Source organism: Dermochelys coriacea, chromosome 2 (genome assembly GCF_009764565.3).
Source record: "Dermochelys coriacea isolate rDerCor1 chromosome 2, rDerCor1.pri.v4, whole genome shotgun sequence".
NCBI classification, from domain to species: Eukaryota; Metazoa; Chordata; order Testudines; family Dermochelyidae; genus Dermochelys; species Dermochelys coriacea.
Window position 1 is genome coordinate 226,613,185 of NC_050069.1, and position 22,539 is coordinate 226,635,723.

The 22,539-nt window shown below is 38.8% G+C and overlaps 1 protein-coding gene across 5 annotated transcripts in view; it reads right to left on the minus strand.

Moving 5' to 3' along the window:
- The window catches only part of CDK14 (cyclin dependent kinase 14), a 512,169-nt gene that overhangs the window by 91,626 nt on the left and 398,004 nt on the right, over nucleotides 1-22,539 (minus strand). The window lies entirely within an intron of this gene.

The following is a 22,539-nucleotide window of genomic DNA, read 5'->3' on the forward strand; positions in this document are numbered from 1 at the left end:
CAGATTAAGCCAATCACTTCTTGTCCTACTTCAGCGGACATGGAAAACAACTGATCACCATCATCTTTAAAACAGCCCTTAACATATTTGAGACTGTTATCAGGTCCCCTCTCATTCTTCCTGTCTCAGAACTAAACATGCCAGGTTTTATTAATCTTTCCTGATAGGTCATTAATGACAATATTAACTAGTACTGGACCCAGGACTGACCCCTGTGGGATTGCACTAGATACGTCCTCCCAGTTTGACAGAGAACCATGGATAAAAAATGGTTACTTATCTATATTGTAACTGTTGTTCTTCGAGATGTGATGCAGATGTGTATTTCATGTAGGTGTGCGTGCACCCAGTGTACTGAAACCAGATAGCATAGCCTACCAGTACCCATAGGGGCGAGTGCACTGCAGCCCCAGTACCTCCCCTGGCTTTACAAGAGTGGCACCAACCTGACCCCCCTCAGTTCGCTTGCACCAAATGTCATGAGCACAGACTCCAATGTAGAGAGGATGGAGGGTAAGTTGTGGAATACGGATCTGCATCACATCTCGAAGAACAACAATTACAACACAGGTAAGTAAATGCTTTTCTTCTTCGAGTCGGTGTAGTCGTGAATTCCATGTAGTACTTGCAGGAGGTGGGGCTCAGAGTTAGTGTTCCCCCTAATTTTTCCCCACCCATGTGCGGAATGAATTTTGTGCACCAATATGGAGGTGATGTGTGACAGGCTGGTGCACATAACAAAATTCATGTGGTGGTGGTGGGGCTGAGGGGTTTGGAGTGTGGGAGGGGGCTCAGGGCTGGGGCAGAGGGTTGGGATGTGCAGGGGGGTGAGGGCTCTGGCTGGTGATGTGGGCTCTGGGGTGGGGACAAGAATGAGGGGCTCTGGGGTGGGGCAGAAGGTTGAGGTGTGTGGGTGGGTGAGGGCTCAGGTTGGGGGGTGCGGGCTCTGGGGGTGAGGGGTTTCAGGTGCAGGCTGCTCCGAGGTTACATCAGGGAGAGAGAACTCCCCCCAGCTCTCTCTCCCCCCCTGCAGCAGCACCTGGGCTCAGGGGGAGAGGTGCCTCTCTTCACCATTGCAGCTCTGGGGCTGGGGCTGTGGTATAGGTGCCTCTCCCCCAGCTACATCAGGTCCGGGCCGGGCTGGGGCAAGGGTGCCTCTCTCTCGGCTGTGACAGGTCTGGGGCCTCGGGATAGGCACCTCTCCCCTGGCCATGGGAGGTCCGGGGCTGGGCTGGGGCTGGCTGGCGGCAGCCCTGAGCCTGTGCAGCGCTTAATAGGCTGCTGCATGACCATGCAGCTTAGAGGGAACTTAGCTCAGAGTCTATTTGAACAAAGACTGAAGGTTTGCCTTCCCAAAGTTTGAATCTGATCTGGATGCAGTAGTAATGACATAGGGGTTTGTAAATCTATGTGCAGAGGAGCAAGTGACAGCCCTGCAAATATCCAATATAGAAATGTCAATTAGAAATGCCATCGACATTGCCAGGCCCCTTGTGGAATGAGCTCGTACCCTTTGAGGAGGAGCAGTCTGAGCTACTTCATATGCTGTCATGTTACAGGAAGTTATCCACTGGGAGATAGTCTGTGAAGAGATCTCTTGCCCCTTAACTCAGTCCGCATATGAAACAGATGAGGTGAAGAATGGAAAGGTTTAGTCTTATCCAGATAAAAAAAACAAACATAGCCCGATATACAGCGTGAAGACTCTGCTTATTTGGGATTGAATGTGGCTTAGTGATGAACACTGGTAGATATATAACTTGGTGATGAATATTACGGGTACTGCTAGACAAAGTTTTCCAACTTCAGCGTGCTGGCCATGCAAATACTTACATGGAATACATGGCTGCGTCTACTCTAAGAACTACTCTCTGAGTATGGTCTTTCAACCAGTGGTACACCCACCTTATAGTAGTTTCATCTTGTAGTAGTTTGTAGTTGTTTGCTTATGAGAAAGGCAAATGGAACTGTGTCAAAGGCCTTACTAAAATCAAAATATATCACATTTACTGCTTCCTCCCATCCACTAGGCCAGCTACCCTGTCAAAGAAGGAAATTTGGTTGGTTTGGCATGATTTGTTCTTGACAAATCTATGCTAACTATTCCTTAAACATAACTCAAATGTAAAAAAAGTTTTTAACTTCTCTGGCCCTCATTTTCTATATTTGTAAAATGAGGATAAGAACGAGGAAAAATGTGAAAAAAAGCATTTTTGTGAATTCTGAATCACAAGTTTAATTTAAATGTGTTAGCATCCTATTTTTGTTTGCTTTCTTGAATACATTTGAATGTGCAAATTATGATTGCATGAATTTTGGTGGAAAATGGGTATCTGGCCCATAACCAAGATTTGTTTAACTAAGAAACAAATTAAGTTTCCCCAAAAAAATGAAAGATACTTTGAGTGGAAGTAGTTTATAAAGCCAAGACCATCCTGTCAAGGAACAAAAAATAATACTAGCTGACTTAGATAACCAGTCAAGAAGCAAATTCCAAATATCAAATAATCAACACAATACTCAGTACAAATACTATGCAAATCATCTTTATCTCGAATACAGTCTTATCAACTAGCCAACCAATTTTGAACGGGCAAATAAATTAGTAACAATTGGGACCTGTTGATGGAAAATTTGTGAACAGAAAAAAAAGGACTAATTTTACCGAATAAAAAGTTTGCAATGAATAGTTTGACCTACTCTGACTATAATGGTTACTTACCCCTTATAGTGTTTAGAGGGGTGTTGTGAGGATCAGCTGTTTTTGAAGTTTGCTTTGAAGTTTCCAGAAACTAAGTTGTTAGTATTATTATACTCTCATGCATTCATAGATTTTTAAGGCCTGAAGAGACCATTACGATCACCTAGTCTGCCTGCCTGCATAAAACATACCACTGAAGATCACCCATTAATGCCCGCATCAAGCCCCTTACCTCTAACTGAGCTAGAACATACCTTTAAATCTATGTAAAAGTTCTATTTTTGTTTATGTAGGTTGGCTCAGTAGTGCAGAAATTGTTCTCCAGGAAATTTGTCTTTTGCAAAGATCATTTATGGAGATTAGCTGGACTTTGCAAAAGGAAATATGCATGTGAAGTCCTGAGACTTGTTTAAAGCAAGTCATTCTCCAAGTTATTAAAAATATACTGCACGTTCATATACTGTGAACACATCTACTACATAAGAACTTGTTGGTGCGATTCATTTAATACATAATATTAGTACCTTTTTATAAATAACCTCTTTTAAAGTTCCTCTAGAAATTAGTTAAATTTATCTGATATACATTTCAGATCCTATTTCTTAATATGGGGGGAGGAGGGGTTTAGATTTTCTGATTGAGTCCTGTATGTAGGTGCTATATACTGTAGAAAAGTTTTTAAAAAATCAAAAGAAAAAACTTTTGGATTCCTAAATACACCTCTTTCTATATGGTGATAGGGTGGAATTTCATACAATATGGCTTTGTATCTACAACATAATAGCATGTTTTGTCTCACAGCAGTTGGGCCATATAGTAACTTGGCATGCAAGATATGGCAAGTCTCAATATTCATGCTTCACTTACTGTTACACTAATCACTTTGGAATGGTTACTGGTCATGGCAGCATACATAATTTCAATAGAAAATACTGCATACAGCCAAGTACAGTGAAACCCTTAGCATTGACCATTAAATTATATGAAAGTGCTGGTACAAGTAGCAATAAAAAGATTTTTAAAAAGAGCTAAATTGTCAATATTTACAAAAATAGCTGCTCCCTTAAAAATAAAAGCTCTATATCTCCTTAGCATAACAAAACAAATGCCATTTAGTTTATTTCACTTTAAAGTTATGACTAGGACAAGAATTGAATAGTTGTAAATCTCACCGGATTACAAGAAATTTGATTTAATTTCAGAAAAGAGGTTTACATTTCTTTCTGTTCCAAAGGCAAGTCAGTATTTGGTCAAGCAGAACATGACTAGGATCACTGAAGAAAAAAACCCAAAAGATGCAGGCATGTGCAGTGAACTTCTGAACTCAGGGTGCTTTGCTTGTTAAATGAAAAGCGGGGTTTAAATTCACATTAATAATTAAGACATGGGTATTTAAAACAAACAGAGACTAGTCCTGTCTATGCATTTTTGACAGGAAATGAGGTGAATACTTTCCCAAGGTAAACAGATTTTGTTTTGTGTTTACAATTTCCAAATCAAACTAATTTGACAGTAAAACTCTCACGGTATACTTCTAATTTGTTTCTCTTAAGACACCTAACTCCCTTAATCCCCTTTGAAAATTCCAGATCTGCTTCCTTTTGAGTATGCAAGGAAATACTATAATTATTACTTCATTATTCATATTGCACTAATGCCGAGAGGCCTCAACTGTTATCAAGGCCTCTTTGTGTGAGGTCCTGTATAAAGATATAGTAAGAGACAGTCATTGCCCCAAACAGCTTGCAATCTAAACAGAAAATGGAAAGGAGAAAAGATGTATTATCGACATTTTAAGGCTGGAGAATTGAGGTAGAGAGAGATTAAGGGGGATATTTTCAAAGCATGAAGGGCAGGTAAATGCCAATGCCCATTGAAAGTGCCTTTAAACATCTCCTCCTAATTGACTCAGAATCACACAGTAAATATAGGGCAGAGCTGGAATTGAACCAAAAATCTCCTGAATATCTGCCCAGTGCTTTAACAATGAGACCTACACTCTACCACACTTCTCACCTAAAGCATTGGATATGCTTTCCAAAACAAGTTATAAGCAGAAAAACCACATCATTTAGTTGAGTCTAAAGTTTAAATGGAATGAATATGAATGGTAAATGTCTCATAGTGATGAAGCCGGTATTACAATCCAAAATGTTACTAAAGAGTAAACGGCTGTACTATGATTTTTGTCACATCACCCAACTAGTGGTTTTAACTCACAAGACTCCTATACAGTAAATGACAGAGACAAAAATGCATTTCCTTCTTGTCCCAGTTTTAGGCCACTCCTCAGTGCTGATATAAAATAGTGCCAATTTTAGGTGCGATAGTTAATTTTTTCTTTGTCAAGCCATTCAGTTTTCAGTCAAAGATATGCATATTTGTATTTCTGAGAAGTACGGTGCTTTTTTTGCTACATAAAACATTACAATATTCTATAGCAGGTAGATCTCTTTCTTGAAGGGCTTATATTTAACAGATTTGAAGTGTACACAGTCAAAATGACATCTTCATACTCAAGAAAACTATTTAAACCTGTACCAACGGTGCAGATTAAAATATATTTAAGATGGTTATTATTTAAGCCAATTTCTTTCAAATTAATTTGGCTGCGGATCTGAGCAGTCTAATATGGGCAAAGTTAAGCAGTTGCATAAGTCTTTGCAGGACTGGGTCCTTAGTAAAGCTTTGGCTTTCTTTTCCCAGGAATAGAATTTTTTTACTGGGTAAAACATGGCCAAATACATTTGAAGGGAATGGGTTTGAATGAGAGCCAACTGAAACACACATTTTTTCTAGAATCCTGACACAAGTTAAAGTAGTTCTGTATTTCTGAGCATGTGAGAGACTTCACTAGGCGTACGCACATGTATAAAGTTAAGCATGTGTGCCAGTTTTTGCAGGTCAAGGCAAGGCCTAAATTGGGTAACATGCATGCCTAGGGCTCCCATTGACTTCAATGAAACCATTCCTATGATTCAGAGTATAGAATTTTACCATGTAAATATAAAATACTGGGCCATCTTAATCCCTACTGTAACCCCACCAGAGTCAACTGAGTTATATTACAACTGATGAATTTAACCCATTATCATTACTGTGATGAAATCACTATAACGAAGACCAAAATAGTACAGCTCTCCACTTTGGATGCTTTTAACTTTTGATGCAGATAAAATCATAAAACCTAAACACTGTGACAAACATCTACAACTATTGAAGAAAAGATTTTACATTGCCTAGTTGGTCTACCCAGGCCTAGCCTGCTGCCTGTGTAAGATGACATACTCCCCTGCAATAAAGATTTGCAAGGAAAGAAAATAGTATAAATCAAAGACCAAATGAACCCCTAAAGGAGGCATACACTGTAAAAAATTGTTAAGGCAGTGCTACCCTCATTGTCCGTTGATTTGTTTTGCCATATCGCAAAATAAAGAGGCTCTTTACAAGGTTTCCACTATTTCCATAAAGGTGTATGAAAGAAAAGATTATTGGAAATGTACAGGTTAGTTAGCTCAGTACCTTTTAACTATACTTGACTAGTCTACCATCAGTATCCTTGTTTATTAAAGTACTGGAAAGGTGGCTAAATCTTTATCATTAAAATAAAAGCCATGACAGACATCAATGATCATTTTTCCTGTGGTGTTTGTACATTGTTATAAGTGTAAGTATTTGATTTCTTGGTATTGCCACAAATTTAGGTGTTCAAGAAGGCCATAGTCCTATTTAGACAAGCTATGTAGGTGAGTTGATTTAGTGCATTCCAACAAGGTAATAAGTCTGACCTATTTGAACCAATTCTCACTGAACAGCCACACAGCTGCTGCTAACTGGAGAAAAAGCCAAGATGAATACTGTGTCATGATAAAAAAAATGTAAATGTGGCACAAAGGCACCAACAAGTGAGACATAACTACATTACTTATGAAAACATTTGCGCTAATTAGTGTATCTTGTTAAATGTTAATGTTAACAATATTCTTGTAGGAATTTTTAAGGCTAAAATCTACTGGCCAATATATATTTCTAATACCAGTTTCTAAACTTAACGGGAATGTAGAATGACGACCATAATCTTTTTTCTCCAGTAGCCTGGTTTGAAGATTTTTAAAAATAAATATGTGGAACAGGAGACTCAGTGATGCTTTAGTCCAGAAGATTTAGCACTAGGTGCTGCTGAATGCACCAAATAGCAAGAGTATGAACCAGTCTACACACTCAAAACAACTGAGATCAATAGTGGTTATTAAGCTCAGTTGTATAGAACCAGGTTATAAAATGCCTGTGCAGACATGGCCAGATACAATCAGGTTAAAACGCATGCTAGGTTTCCACTGGAGCTAATTTCTCATCCTGTATGGCTCTGTCTGCACTAGGCATGAACTATAGCTTAGCATGATGTACCCTGTATAGGTGCATAATGTTCCTTGTAATGCCTACAATGAAAGATCTGCCTTGCCTCTTGCTGAATCAATGTCATTTACATTGTTTACTTTCCTGTGAGGATGGAAACATTATAGCTCCTACAACTAGCTGTCTACTTAAGCTAAAGCATTTTTTAAAACTTGGCTACAACATAGTTTGGGCCACAGACCAAACTAGTGTGTTATCACCTGGGTCTCCACAGCGTTGTTTAATAATCATTATTGAGAATGAGGAACAAATGGGAGAAAGGACAATCTTCAATACATGGACCATGCATGAGGAGATCTGCATTCCCTTCCCGGCTCTGCTATAGGACCCAATCCAGGAACACAAACAAACACATGCTTAACTTTAAGCACAAGTATTTCCATTGAGTTCAATAGCTTTACATATGCTTAAACTTGAGTATGTTTCTAGGTGCTTTGTTGGACTGGGGCCTTGATCTACCTCTGCATCAATTCCCGCAGCAAAAAAATGAAGATAATATGTCCACCTACAGTGCCCTGAAGGACTAATTCCTTTAAACTTTATACAGCATTGTAAGATCTTCAGATGGACAGCACTACAGATGTGCAGGCCATTTATTATAACCTTGGCTGATTTGAGCTTTGAATACAGAGCTTAAAGAGAGCCATTCTGCATATGATTGATTTAAACTTACCTTATTTTTCTTCTTTCTAGGTCCTGACATTCACACCCATTGGCTCTTGCTCTATTTGATGCCGTAGAATAAACTATGCTGGGGCTATCACACCTTCTATAGAAATCCAATGCAAACTACTGCCATTTTACAGACATAATGCTCTTATTTTACAATATTGCACAGTTTATCTACATTAAAAGTCATCAGATTATATGCCCATTGGGATATGGGAATAAGGCTATGTGAAAGTTAAAAAACCCAGTGCAATATTGTCTGCAGCATACGATTTTACCAGCATAATTCATGCTGAGGCATCACGTGGAGTGAGAGCCATTGAATTTGGTGTTAGGAACTAGGAAGAAATAAAAGGAGGTAGCTTTAAATGCAAGTATAGCATACATCAGATGACCCACTTACTCCCAGGGCTATTTAGGACATTCTGGCACATAATTGTAGAATTGCTGATTTTTAAAAAATTTCAAATCAATGGAATTATTTTGAATGTCTTTTTCTTCTCTTGTTTAAAACTGTGACAAACTGTTTGAACAAAAGTATGCATAGGTAAGCTTTAAGGTTCATTTCAGACTTCCTTGTTTGCAATTTTCATCAATTTATTTAAGTGAAAAATATTTCCTGGGAAAAGTATTCCTCAAGAAATTTTAATCATAGTTTCCTTTACCATTTTTTTCCCAGAAAGATTTTAGCAATTACTTCTTTTCACCATCAATCAGTTATCTTCTTTCAGCATACCAGTTAGTCCAATATTAAAGATATTCATTATGGCAGACATATAATAGATTACTTGCACCATGACAGAAGATTTCAGAATATGTTGGATTTATAGTTTATTGGAAGGTCTTTCCTTGCAGTAAATGTAATTAATAAAAACTACAACTTGGTGGCTACATTTATTCAGAAGCTTTATATTCATTTGAAAATATTTAAAAGGCATGAATTTTCTAATAAAGATAGTGCTTTTAAAAAGTCTTCTTCATACATCTCAGCAAGCTGAACAATGTATTCTTGAAAAATAAATACAGTTAAAAATAATTACTAAAAAAGCCATCATTTTATGGGCTATTATTTCACCAGAAAAGGGGAAAAATATATCTAATCCTGAACAAAAACTCTTCAAGGTTTATGTTCTCTATAAACCTTTCACTGGGAATTGAAAATATAAGTTAGTAATGCAATAAATGCCCTAACAAATATATCAGATTTTTCACTTAATGCTTTTTACAGGCTTAAACCAAACTGAGTGAAAGAAAACCATCTTTTACAGTCTGAGTCTTACAGGAAGAATGCCTTTCTGTTATGCTTTTTAAAAGAAGGCATGGTGAATTTATATCAACTTCACTGAATCTTGGGACTTGATAAAAGGAAGAAAATACGCCAGTGCAGTTAACATTCCATAGCATTCTTTCTTCACATATTTATTTCCTCACTGACTGGACATACGCCAGGGGTAACAAAAAAACAAAAAAAAAAAGAGAGAGAATAAAAAAAAACCAAAGTAACTGCTAGGAAATAAACCTTTGGCACATCATGCAGTCAAGGCTCTGTAGGTTTCTCTCTCTCTTAGCACCCTGCATTGTTACTCTCCAAAGGATTCATAGCAGAGAGAGAGAGAGAGAGACAGAGAGAGAGCCTGAGAGTACGCGAGATGGAGAACTTTGGGTTTTGAGTTTGTCACTGGGTGCAGCTGCTGGGGTTGCAAACAAAGTTCTTCCTTTTAAATGACTATAAAAGAAAATACAGCTGTCATTTTGGACCTACTGTTTTTTGAAATCTAAAAACATCCATGTCCCAGTAAAGAAACATTAGTACTCTCTCAAATTTCAGCCCTCTTGTCTCATATTTTAACATCTTTGGTTTGAAAAGTCTTAATTTCACTACAGTGTAAATAAGAACTGGTTTGTTTGTTCAGTACTCCAACAGAATTTGCTGCAAAGATTTCAGAATATAGGGAGTGACCTGAAAAGGGTGACCTCTCTTTAGTCACTGAAGCCAAAGACCATTTATCACAGTTAACCTACAGATCTGTCCTGCAGGGACTTCACATCTGTCAAACACTTGGAGACAGCTACTTATCCCCTCCTCCTTTCCCTCCCTAAAATGTCAGACTGGTCTGATTTTTTATTATTGTATGTTTTTCAAACTAATGAAAAAAGTTTTATGGGTATGGCAAGATGAAGCGTGTACTTTGTATTATTTATACAGCCCCTTAAATATGGATAAGGATTTGGAGAGAAAGAGAATGCCTTCACTCCAGAAAGCTTACAAAAGCAAGAAACCAAAGCTGTAAGACTTAAGCGTACACCTAACTTTGTGAGTCTGCTGAACTCAATGAGACCACGCACTTGCGTAAGTGAAGCATGCAAAGTCTTTGCTGAACTGGAGTATAAATTAAAACACAACAGTGACGATGATATGCAACAATCAATGTGGGAGAAGGAGGGCAGAGAATTACACCAGTAAGATCATGTTGATAGATCTTAAGGTATTTCAAGATTATATATGCACTCACAAACATTATATATATATATATATATCACACACACACACACACACATATATATACACATATAACAACACACACGCCTCATTCTCCACTATGCCACAAAAAAGCCAGTTGCAGCTCCTAGATTCTCAGCCACTTGGCCCCATTGGAAGTTAGGGCAGCAAGGGGCTCTCTGTCACACACCCTTCTCCCACCACACCATCCCTCCACCTGTCTGACACATTCTTCTTCCCCCTTACATTGGTGAATCCTCCTGTGGCATCTTCTAATAGGTTCAAGCTCATTTTGGCTGCATAAACAGCAAAAAGCAAACTCGGCAGACCGGAGAATCCAGTCCATAATCTTTAATGATGCTGTTAGTTGGAGAAGATGACTAGGGTTTTAATAGGCCTTCTGGAAGTAGTGTGAATCCCACAAGATATTTGAAGGGGGAAAGGATGAGAGCATGGTAGAGTGGATTGAGGGGAGTTTCCCAGATGTAGGCAGCATTGAGGAAGGAGAGAACAATGGTTATAGTTTGGTGCGTGGCTTGAGCAGAGATGAACATGGCTTCCCACTGAACTTGGTGGTGTTATAAAGAAGGGGCAGCACTGCACGCCACATTCAATTCTTTGCATTTCTGAAGATTTTCATTAGTTACATTTACCTTACTGAGATTTATTTCTCTTCTGCTTAAGCCTTGAAAATACGAGCAGTTTGGTAATGAATGACTAAAATAGCAGTTCTGTATATTTATCATCATTTAGGACCAATTAATTATTGGGTGGTTGATGTTTTTACTTGCATCTTATTCATGAGTCTGGGTGAAGACACCAGATGACTCAAAAAACTGTCTATGACAATCTTCAACTACTTTTGCACATCTCTGTCATCATAGTATGAAAGAGGTAGGCAGATCTACATGGGAAATCAAAGCTGAGTATCTAGACATGTCCCAGTTTTGGCTGTTTAAAAAACAAAAAAAAATATGTATGGCGGTTCCCATTTATGGGCCAGATTTTCAAAAGAGCTGAGCCACCTTTGCTGTTGGTTTTCTGGAGAGTCTGGCTCCAAACAAACAAGGAAACACACATCTCAGCTCCTATTTAGATACTAAAATAACTGGACAGATTTTCAAAAGAAATGTTGGATGTGTGATGTAAACTGAGCTCCTTGTAAATCTAGCTGTCAGGATCCCAATGAGAGCTGCTGGGTGTGAAGCACTTTTGAAAATCTAGTTTCCCAGCTGGTAGATGCTTTTCAAACCACCAAGGAAGACATCCCCAGCTGGAAGGACAGACAAGTGGAGAATAAATACTGTGAACAGTATGCAAATTTATATAATTTATATACAAGTCAACTTGATTCACTGAAAGCAGTATGGAAGATGTGGGCGTTCAAAGGGGTTTTGTGGATGAGCTCACAGAAGTAGTCCCATGCACTGGAGGCCACATGGGAGAAGGAACAGAAGTGACTGTGGGAGAAGCTGAAAAGCTTGAGAGCATGGGCAGAACAGAATTGGTGAGAGGCAATTCAAAACTTGACAATGGAAGTTAAGTAGGAAGGGGCAGAGTTATGCAGAACTTTGAATGTGGTGACACAATGCTTAAATGTGATGGGATAGTAAATGAGGAGCACATGTTGGGGCCCAGTGAGGAAAGTTACATGATCAGATCAACAGAGAAGGAAGTGGAGTTCAGTGACTGCATTTTTTGTATGGCTGGAGGTGCAACGTACATGCTTGGGAGGCCAGAAAGGAAAATACTGCAGTAATCAAAGTGAGATCTAATGAGGGCTCGAATGAGAGATTTGATGTGGGGATGGAAAGAAGAGAATGGATGCTGAGAAGGAAGAAGCTTCAGGATTTAAATGGAGCCTGGATGTGTGGGACAAGAAGAGGACAGAGTTTAAAATAACCCAAGACTGGGGGCCTGAGTGATGGATAGTGATGTTAACAATGATAAAAAAGGAGGAAATGTGGGGAATTTCCATGGGAATCCCAAGTAAGTAAAAAAGTGGGAGTAAGGACATAGTGTAAGTGCCCATATCTGTTAGCAATTAGTTATCCACAAGATACTCAACTTGGTGTGTGTGGTGGATGTACTACTCTGTAAATGATGTTTCAGTGTCCATTTCTGCTGCTACCACAGCATTCTCATTCGTATAGCTTGCAGGGTCACTACGGCTAGGGATGATTATTAAAACGATGGCTAGAAGTGGGCCATTACAGTATGCGGTGTGGGCACAGATCCCATGTCCAGCAGCATGGCAGTACTGCTAACTCTGCTCTCCCAACAATCAGTTTTACTGGGAAATCACAATGCTCAGTGCTTTACTTATTTCCCACCAACTTCTTTGTTGTTGTTTTCATACAGAAGTTCTGATCTCTCTATTTTAAACAGTTGTACGGCTACATCACGGTACCAATAAAGGCAGGCTTATGAAAACTAACCTTGCAAACTGGGGAAAAGGTTGACCCAGTGGCACTGTCTGCGCTGCCACCCATAAAGCTAGGCTGTGTGGTCCAGTGGACAGGCCGCTGGACTGGGAGTGAGGAGGCGTGGCTTCTACAACCAGCTCTACTGTGGCTTGCTGTGTGACGTTGAGTAGAGCCTGGCAAATCTGCAGATATCCGCTTTATATCCGAGAGCCATGTCTGCGGGTCGCAGATCTGATGCGGATACAAATTTTGTATCTGCACAGTGATACCAGTCAGCTCTGTGTTCTTGGGGAATCAGGGCGCAGTATCAAGCCTGTCTGACTCATGAAGGACAACCCCCCACCCCAGCTTCTGCTTGAACCAAAACCGATCAGAGAAGAGACTTACAGCAAGCAATAAAAAGGCGGTGGGAGACAAATCTAAACCCCTCCTGACAAGAGTAACAAGCTTAAGGCAACTCCCCTAGCCTCATCTGCATCGAAGATGGGACAGGGAGCATCTCCATTAGCATACAGAATGGAGAACAGAGATTCCAAGGCAAGAACCGCACTGAACTCTGGGACCAGAAAAGCGGGGAAGCACTGCATCATGGGGGATCTCTGCTCCAGATGTTAATGAACCTACTCCTGCACACACCCAGCTCAGGCGTTATCAGACCAATTCTAGTAATAAATCCTTGATTTATATCCAAAATACTGAAGCTGCCTAATTGCATTGTGAGCTCCCTTGAAGGGACACCACCCATACCCAGGAATGATCAGTTCCTATTGTCAAGCCTAAAGAAAATCCTTGACTCATCAGTTTACCCATAAACAAATCTAGTGTTCTCCCTTGAACCACTGTTGTTTCCCTACCCATGCTCAAGTAAGTTTTCTGATGCCTGGATCCACTGGGACTTCATCGTCTCCTGACTGATTGTGCTGGGGGCTCTGCCCGTCTCCAGCACTCAGGACCCAGAGCTACCACCATCACCTGGGAACTCCAATCAGTTCAAGCTTCATGCGGTGGTGAGACCCCAGCTCTCTCTCTCTTCTCTTTTCTATCTCAGGTATAACTTTTTAACCCTGACACATTTGATCAGGTATAGTTTTCTTTATATAACTTTTGTAAACTTTAATAATGTAACTATTATGCTTGTTTAGGCTCTCCTTGTGTGGTTATCACTATTATTCAATAAATAATTTTTATGGTTAAACTGGTTGCTTCTCACTCTCTCTCTCTCTCTCTGAACTTTGCTCTTCCCCATTTACTCTGCAGCAACGCTCCTCTTACCTAAGCTGTAATGCCCAAACATACTGTGGGGTTTGCTCAAGTGGGTTACTACCAGAAATGTGAAAGTGGGGATAGGGACATGCTGAACCTGTGACATACGAGGGTGGCAGCTTGGAAGTGCTGCTCGACCCAGACTATTGAGTCCAGGTGCATATAAGGGTGGCAGCCTGGAAGTGCTGTTTGACCCAGCCTGGTCAGGCTTACTCTATTCCAGTACGGTACCTGTGGCATATAAGGGTGGCAGCTTGGAAGTGCTGCTTGGCCCAGCCTATTGAGCCCAGGGACATATAAGGGGTCAGCTTGAGAGTGGTGATTGACCCGGTCCAATCAGGGGTGGGGGTGTGGGTGTGTGTGTGTTCATCTGATTCTGGGGCTGGAGGAACCTAGGTCCTGCAGGATAGCTCCATTGGGAGGGGACTTGCAGAAGGGAGAAGTAGAGCTCCATATGAAAACACAAGTGACACAAGCAGTATATTGACAGAATTACAGGACCCCCCCCAACCTGAGAAAAGTAACCCTAATAAATAAGCATACCCCAAAATAACGGGAAAATCTGGTAACAGGACTCTAACTCTGGGGATATCTCAGTCTCTCTGGGCCCCTGTTCCTTGGTCAGCCATCTATTTAAACTTGGAACTTTTTGGGGCAGGGTCTCTCTCTCACTATGTGTTTGCTCTGTGCCTAGCACAAAGTGGCCCAATCTCACTACTGTAATATAAGTAATGGTAATACTGGTCTCTCACTCTGCATGCAGGCAGGTTGTGAGAACACTTTGGAAAAAACAGGTGCAAGATAACAGCATGATTTTAAGAAGAGCTGTGCTGCTGTGGAAGATTTTGTGTACTTGCTGGATGGTGAAAGGGCCCCCTTCCCAAAATAGATGTCACTAAGCAGGAAAACCATCTCCGGGTTATTGATAGTACAAATAAAAGCTTGATCCTGCTTTTGGGATCACACTCCCTGCTGCAATTTCCACTGATTTGCATTAAAAACTCTCAGCATTCTGCATCAGTATGCTGACAATGTGGGCCTCCTTTGTGGATCATTTTGAATTTAAACAAGCAAGGTAAGAAGTCCTTATTGGAATTCATAAGTAGGATACTGCAGATTTCTTTGGTCTGAAATTTTCCTATAAAATTCAAAGCTCTTTGAGAGAAGTTTTGGTCTTTTTGCACAGGATTTTACAAATGTATTAAACCACAGTCCTATACAGCACTTATTAAACAGCAGACTAAACCTGAAAATTTGTCTTGATGGACATTTCTGCTCTGACTCTAGTGCTACCGAAACCACATTTTAAATATTTTTAGTTGCATATATTTCTGATAACTCAGAGAGATCCAGGATGTAAGAATCCTATTTCCTTTTCCAGAATATGCTGCAGGAGTTGGCATCTATGTACTACTGTGATTGACATATTAGATAAAACAGATAGATCCCACTAGAACCATGCCCTGTCCCAAGCAGATGAGCATCCTTGGTGAAATCTTAGCCGCACTGAAGACAATGGGAGTTTTGCAATTTAATTCAGTGGGGCCCAGGTTTTCACCTTGGATTTTTTTTTCAAGCCTCAGCTCCCGGAAGCAGGTGATTAGATGAAAATCTCAACTTTCATTTAAAAAAAAAACTCTCTCTCTCATGGTTACAGAATAAAGCTTGAAAATGTGACCTGAGTTGCACCCTAGAGGCTCAAAAATATGACAAATAAAAAGAACCCCCAAATTATTACTTGTTAAATATCTCATGATGTTTAAGTCAACCTTCATGATATTTTGGAGCCTAACTCATGATTTTGGGGTGCTTGGGGCTGGCAATACTGGGGCACTCTCATGAAGTACAATCACTAATAGAGAAAACAGCTTTAAGGCTATAATACAATATGACTAAAGGAGGCAATTCAAAAGGAAAATAGAAGTGACAGACTCTTCTTAATTTATATAATCATGAGAGAGAAGTTTTTATGCTGATTGCCCTAGCTTTTGTCAGCTCAGGCCATGACCTCAACAATAGTTCAAGTCTGATTCTAGGTATCCAAACAAAAGCAAACACTGGATTTGCAAGAATATTTTAAGGATGCATTTGTCTGTTTTCAATTTTTTTCATTTAAAAAGTCTACAGTCGGATTAAGAATTCACATATCTAATCTGAAAATTTAGAAATTTTCTTTATTTTTATTTCAAACCTGCTCACACACAACAGCAACCATTATAAAACAAACACAGCTGGCATCTTTATTGGTTTATTCACTGAAGGATTTAGCTGGACAAACATCACAAAGATGGAAACTGATTTCACTGAATTTATGATCAAATATTCTCCAGTACTGGAACTCTGAAATATCAATTATTATGAAATGTGAATAATTTAAAGGAAAGTTATTTGGCACTGTTTGTAAATCAAGTCTTGTGGGAGTAAACACAGCTGAGGTACTAGCGGACAGTGGATATGCTGTAATATTTATAACTGTTTATAATAATGTAGCAGAACTTTTTGTCAATTAACATTTCTCTTCACTTTTTGATAATGCCATTTATGTATCAATGCTTTCATTGGCAACTCATTAGATAAATATTCTGCTAAAGCATTTTATTCTAAATTTAAATTAGGATTTATAGTGATCAGAGGACAACTTAACTGACCTAGTAACTCCTTTCAAAATTAGACAATTTTTTCCCCTACAAAGACTTAATTTTTAAAATAATTTTATGGGCTTTCCATTAAGAGCCAACGTGAAGTCTATTGTTAAGACCAATACCAGGAGTGATTTAATAATTTTAACACAGAATTTATGCCTTAGGATATGGAATTGACTCAATGCCTAAAAGAAAAAGGTCAATTCCCTTTGGAATCACTTGCCTCTCTGCCCTCCAGCGATAACAGGTGCACCAATGCTACACTTAGTCTCTTTATTCACAGCGTATTGCTGAAGATACATAATCTATCCTCTCCAGTTTTAAGGCAGTGGCAAGAATAATTACCTTATGTCTGCCCATTTTGACAACCAGGTCAAGTGGAAGCTGAACATACACACCTGGGTTTGGAGCAACTAATCTACCTACAGGCAACATCTCTTCTAAGCTTTCAAATTATATCTTGGCACTTTCTAAGAATGATTTGTCTGAAGGCTTCATTTAATCTATTTAGCAAAACTGTTCATCTAATACAAGTTGTCATAAAAATAAAGGGAAGGGTAACCACCTTTCTGTATACAGTGCTATAAAATCCCTCCTGGCCAGAGGCAAAACCGTTTCACCTGTAAAGGGTTAAGAAGCAAAATAACCTCACTGGCACCTGACCAAAATGACCAATGAGGGGACAAGATACTTTCAAATCTGGGGCTGGGGGGAGGGGAACAAAGGGTTTGTCTGTCTGTGTGATGCTTTTGCCGGGAACAGATCAGAAATGCGGCCTTACAACTCCTGTTAAGTTAGTAAGTAATCTAGCTAGAAATGCGTTAGATTTCCATTTGTTTAATGGCTGGTAAAATAAGCTGTGCTGGATGGTATGTATATTCCTGTTTCTGTGTCTTTTTGTAACTTAAGGTTTGGCCTAGAGGGATTCTCTATGTTTTGAATCGGATTACCCTGTAAGGTAATTTATCATCCTGATTTTACAGAGGTGATTCTTCTACCTTTTGTTTAATTAAAATTCTTCTTTTAAGAACCTGATTGATTATTCATTGTTCTTAAGATCCAAGGGTTTGGGTCTGTGTTCACCTGTACAAATTGGTGAGGATTCTTATCAAGCCTTCCCCAAGAAAGGGGGTGTAGGGCTTGGGGGGATATTTTGGGGGAAGACATCTCCAAGTGGGCTCTTTCCCTGTTCTTTGTTTAAAATGCTTGGTGGTGGCAGCATACGGTTCAAGGATAAGGCAAAGTTTGTACCTTGGAGAAGTCTGTAACCTAAACTGGTAAGAATAAGCTTAGGGGGGCTTTCATGCAGGTCCCCAAATCTGTACCGTAGAGTTCAGAGTGGGGAAGGAACCTTGACACATGTGTTTCAAAGTTTGAAATAGATCATAGTTTTTACATTAATTATGTACAATGCCATTTGTTAACATATAACTAATTTTAAATAACTGCATGAGAAAATAAGAACTCTGTTTCCTTGCTTTAAGTGGCATAAATTTATTGCCATAAGTCCTATGCCACAGCAATCAGAGACCTAGGAAGTTGAGGCTTGAAGGAGCAACAGCCAGAAATGTGGAGGCAGAAGAAGAAAGGTACATTTAGTTTTTTCTTTTTTGGCATGAATTACAAAAGATTCTTAGAATATGACCATGAGAGGTTCTGGAATATAGAAATTAAATGAGGAAAAAGTGGCAATTTAAGGGTCATTTCATTTTATGAAAACTAGCAGTCAAAAGAAGACTGAAGAAGACTGATCAAACTACCATAAATATCAGTTATAAATATTTGTCAAAGGCCAAGATGTGCTTTGATGTGGCCTAGCACCATGAAGCCTTTGATCGTTATGGTGCATGACACCACCTCCAAAAGCTAGCAATTGCTCAAAAATCTTTGGCTGACATAACTGCAGAATCATGAGGCTTTTCAGACTGACCTCATGCTAGTTACAGAGGTGGTAATACTTATCTGCACTGACACTACTCCCTTCCAAGTTGATGTCCACTGGTGAGGTGATAAGTAAAGATGAGAAACAAAGAAACGTGGGAGTTGAAGAAAAGTGTTCTAGGATATACTATGATGGGCAAAATAGAAAATATAAATCCCATCCCAATGACATCAATAGGGGCTGCTGGATGCTCAGCACTTCTGAAAATCAGCCTACCCTTTTTCAAGTGGCTAATTTTTGGTAGTCATTTTTGAAAATCTTGGCCTTGTTGTCCACACAAAATTAAATCAGACTCACAATATGACAGCTTTCTAAACCACAGCACAGCCTGTGCTTCTAAGGGGACATGAATTGCTCAGACAAGTGCATCTAAATATGGCTCAAAGAGACAGAATGTTGTAACAAAGTCATGATCTAGAAAGGAGAGACTTTAGAAGCCATCCTGGATTTTACCTTTAAAAGACAGGAATTAATTAAGACTGTGAGAACAGAGTAATAGGAAAGTTTGGTGCTAGTGACAATGAACTACTGGAATTCAAAAGAGGAAACAATTTCTTAGACTACAAAAATATTCAAGTCACACCACAAAAAAGCATCATTTTGGGAAATTAGTATAACATCACCCTATCAGGGGAAGCATAGAAGAAGGTAGGAACAACTGATGTAGCTTTAAAAGAGACATATTAACATATTTGAAAAGTAAAGAAAAGAAGTAGAGTCAATCAGAAAGTAATGAAAAACGTTATTAAAGAACATGTATTGGAAAATTCACAATTGAAAACATTGAATAAATACAAACCAACATATCTGTGTGATATTCACATCAAGGCCTCAAGGAATTACTTAATGAATTCACCAGACTAATGCAAAGTACTTTTCAAAAGTCATGAAGTGATCATAACAGGATTTTGGTAGAAAAGCAAATTCAGAGCCAATTATTTAAAAAAAAAAAGTCAGGGCAATCTTGGCAATTTTTAGCCAGCAATTCTAATTTCAAACCTTAAATAAGGCCCTCTCTGCTGCCGGTAAAAGAGTAAAATAAATGGAATCAACATTAAGAGGAAAAAAAATTGTAAGTGGATAATAAGAAAAAAAAAAGATAAGCAATACATAAAAGACAAACGAAAAAGCAAAACACATTAGACAATTTCATCACTTTTTAAAATGGACTTAAATATTAGTGGATCAGCATAATGCAGTAGATGTAATATATCTGGACTTTTAAGCATTTGATTCAGTGTCTCACAAAACCTTGCTCTAAAGACAAATTCACATGATCTTGGATATAAGCACTGTCACATGGGCTGAAAACTGGCTGACAGACCATAAACAAAGGATAATGATAATTGGCCATGTACAGAGTTGGAGGGGACGCATCCAGCTGTGTGCCACAGGGATTAGTGTTAGCCCCAGTTTTATTTAACATCTTTATTAATGATCTGGACTAAGGGATAAACAGCACATTAATTCAGTTCACAGATACTAAATTAGGAGGTGTTGCAAATACCAATGAAGACAGAATTAATACAAAGGGATTTATAAAAATGAAATTTATGGGCAGAAAAAAATATATCGGAAGGATTCAGGATGGAAAACTGCAGACAAATACATCTATGGGTAAATAATCCCAACACCAGATATTCAGTGGAACAGAGATACTAAGAAAGTACTAATACCCACAGAGTCTTGTCCAATAAGAGAGTGTGAATTGGATATAAGCATGCAAGGCTATAAGGCAGGTGAAAAAAAGCCAGAACGGTTTTGTGTTGTACTTGCAGAGGTATCATAGATGGGACAGGTAGAAGACAGTATGGATAAAATTGCATCTAAGTTATCAGTACTAGAAAGTAGTTTTTAAGAAGTGGAGAAATACTTACAGTTAAATGATGACTAAGGAGGTATTCCATAGTGGTTTTAATTACCTAAAGTATGTGAACATTGTAAGGGGAAGGAATAGTTAAAGGTAGCGTAAGGGGGTATAACTAGGAATAATAAGATATAACAGAGCAAAGTGAAATTGTGGTTGAATATCAGGTTATATATATTCTAAGAGACTTCGCTGTCAGATTGTGGAATAATCTCGCAAAAGAAAAGATAAATGTCTCATCACTTGAGAGGTTTAGAATTAGAATGGAGGAAGCCCTCAAAATAAACTGCAAGCTTTGGCACAAGGGATAGATTATAGAATCTAAGTAAGTCTTATCAATCACTTATTTCTATATAATATAATTCAAACACCACCATTACTAAGCACCTATACACTGCTTTTCAACTGTAGATCTCTGATGCTGCTGAGTTGGGCTGTGGACATAATGGGTCCAGTTCTCATTTTCACTCAGGCCCCTTTACACTGGCAGAATGATATAAAAGTACCCTGACATTGGTGCCTTTTACACTGTCAGAGCAATGTAAACTAAATAGCCCATTGGGGAATATGTTTTTCTAAAAACCATTTTGAACTGTAAACTGTTAACTATTCAAGTCTGAAAATCCCATATATTCAATATTTGGTTTTTGAATCTTTTTCTGGTCCCTCACTCTTGCTTCTTCAGAAGGTTTTCACTGACTAATGGTTTAAAAATGTGAGAATCTGGCCCTTGAGTCCTACCCTTAAACTTTGCCAGATATAAGTATGGAAGGCCTCAGCCCCTACCATTATAAAAGATCTTGTTTGAAGCAGAAATTTCTAGCAGTTGACCTGTGTTGTGAGGCACGTTGGTGAATTAGTTACATTAATTTTAACATGATAGGAAAGAACAGTTGTGCAGGGAACTATCTAAATTCTTACTCATCGCCATAGTGTGTGAGCACCTTACAGATCCTCCTTTGAAATATACACAGAGACAATTAGCTTTCTCTCCCCATTACCCTGTAAGGGTTTACTGTTGTGAGAAAGCTATTGTAATCTGAAACAGTGAGTTTTACATTGTTTTCTTTAAAAATCACGTGCAGACATACCTGAAGTGAACAGTGCAGGACCAAAGATAAAACACAGTTCAGATCCCTCCATATTTAAAAACCAAACCAGGTTTTAAATGAGTTGAGGACCCCCAGTAGAGTAACGTGTGCAGCACAGGTGGAATTTAATATCAGATGGAACTGAAACCAATATGAGTTGGCTGCCAGACTGCCTTAGACTCTTGAAAACCCCAACTGAGGAACTGCAGGGCTTAGAGTAATTTTCTAATGCCCATTTTGCATTTTAAGTACCACGCGTATGATTCCATAAGTACTATGTTCTCTATCTCTGTCACTGGACACCCTTACCCAAAGTACTCATTCACTGTTACTTCTTTGTTTGTCTAAAAGGCTCTCAAAAGTAAAATATTAAGAGCTTAAGAGCTTCAGGGATCTGATTTTTCACATAATAAGCCTATTGGGTTTATCTTCTCTGCCCTTTGAATAGTCCAATAACGTTGATATTCTTGGCTCTGGTATGATTTTCCATTGGTTCTAATCAATATTTTTTAAAAGTTATTACATATTGCTTTATTTTGAGCAGCTGTTTTCCAGCTAAACTGGTTAGGTAGAGAGATATCAAGCTGTGTCAGTCATTGCTCTATCTTTTCTACTCTGGCTTTAAGATTTGTCTCTCTTGTGGTTGGAGTAACTAATCTGTGATTGATTACCATTACTCTCAGTATATTATCTGTAATGTTTTCTCTGTTCTTGCCTCTGTTTTCTGTAGAAGAGCCTGCCTCTCACCTGGGGGTACTGTGCAATTTGTAAGCAGAATGCCATTCTTAGTGGCCCGTCCTCACTTAAATTCATTGACTGTCATTATTAGGGGTCTACTTAAATCTCTGAGAAATCACACATTTTTCAGGGGTTGGGTCACAGCATAAATAGCAAATTTTGTAGATGTGTTCAGGCAGTATATATACACAACAAGTATTGTACTGTACTATAGTTACCTTTGTAGTCGCCTTGGATAAGGGAGTATGCTAAGTAAATAAATAAATACAAATGAAGTATAATAC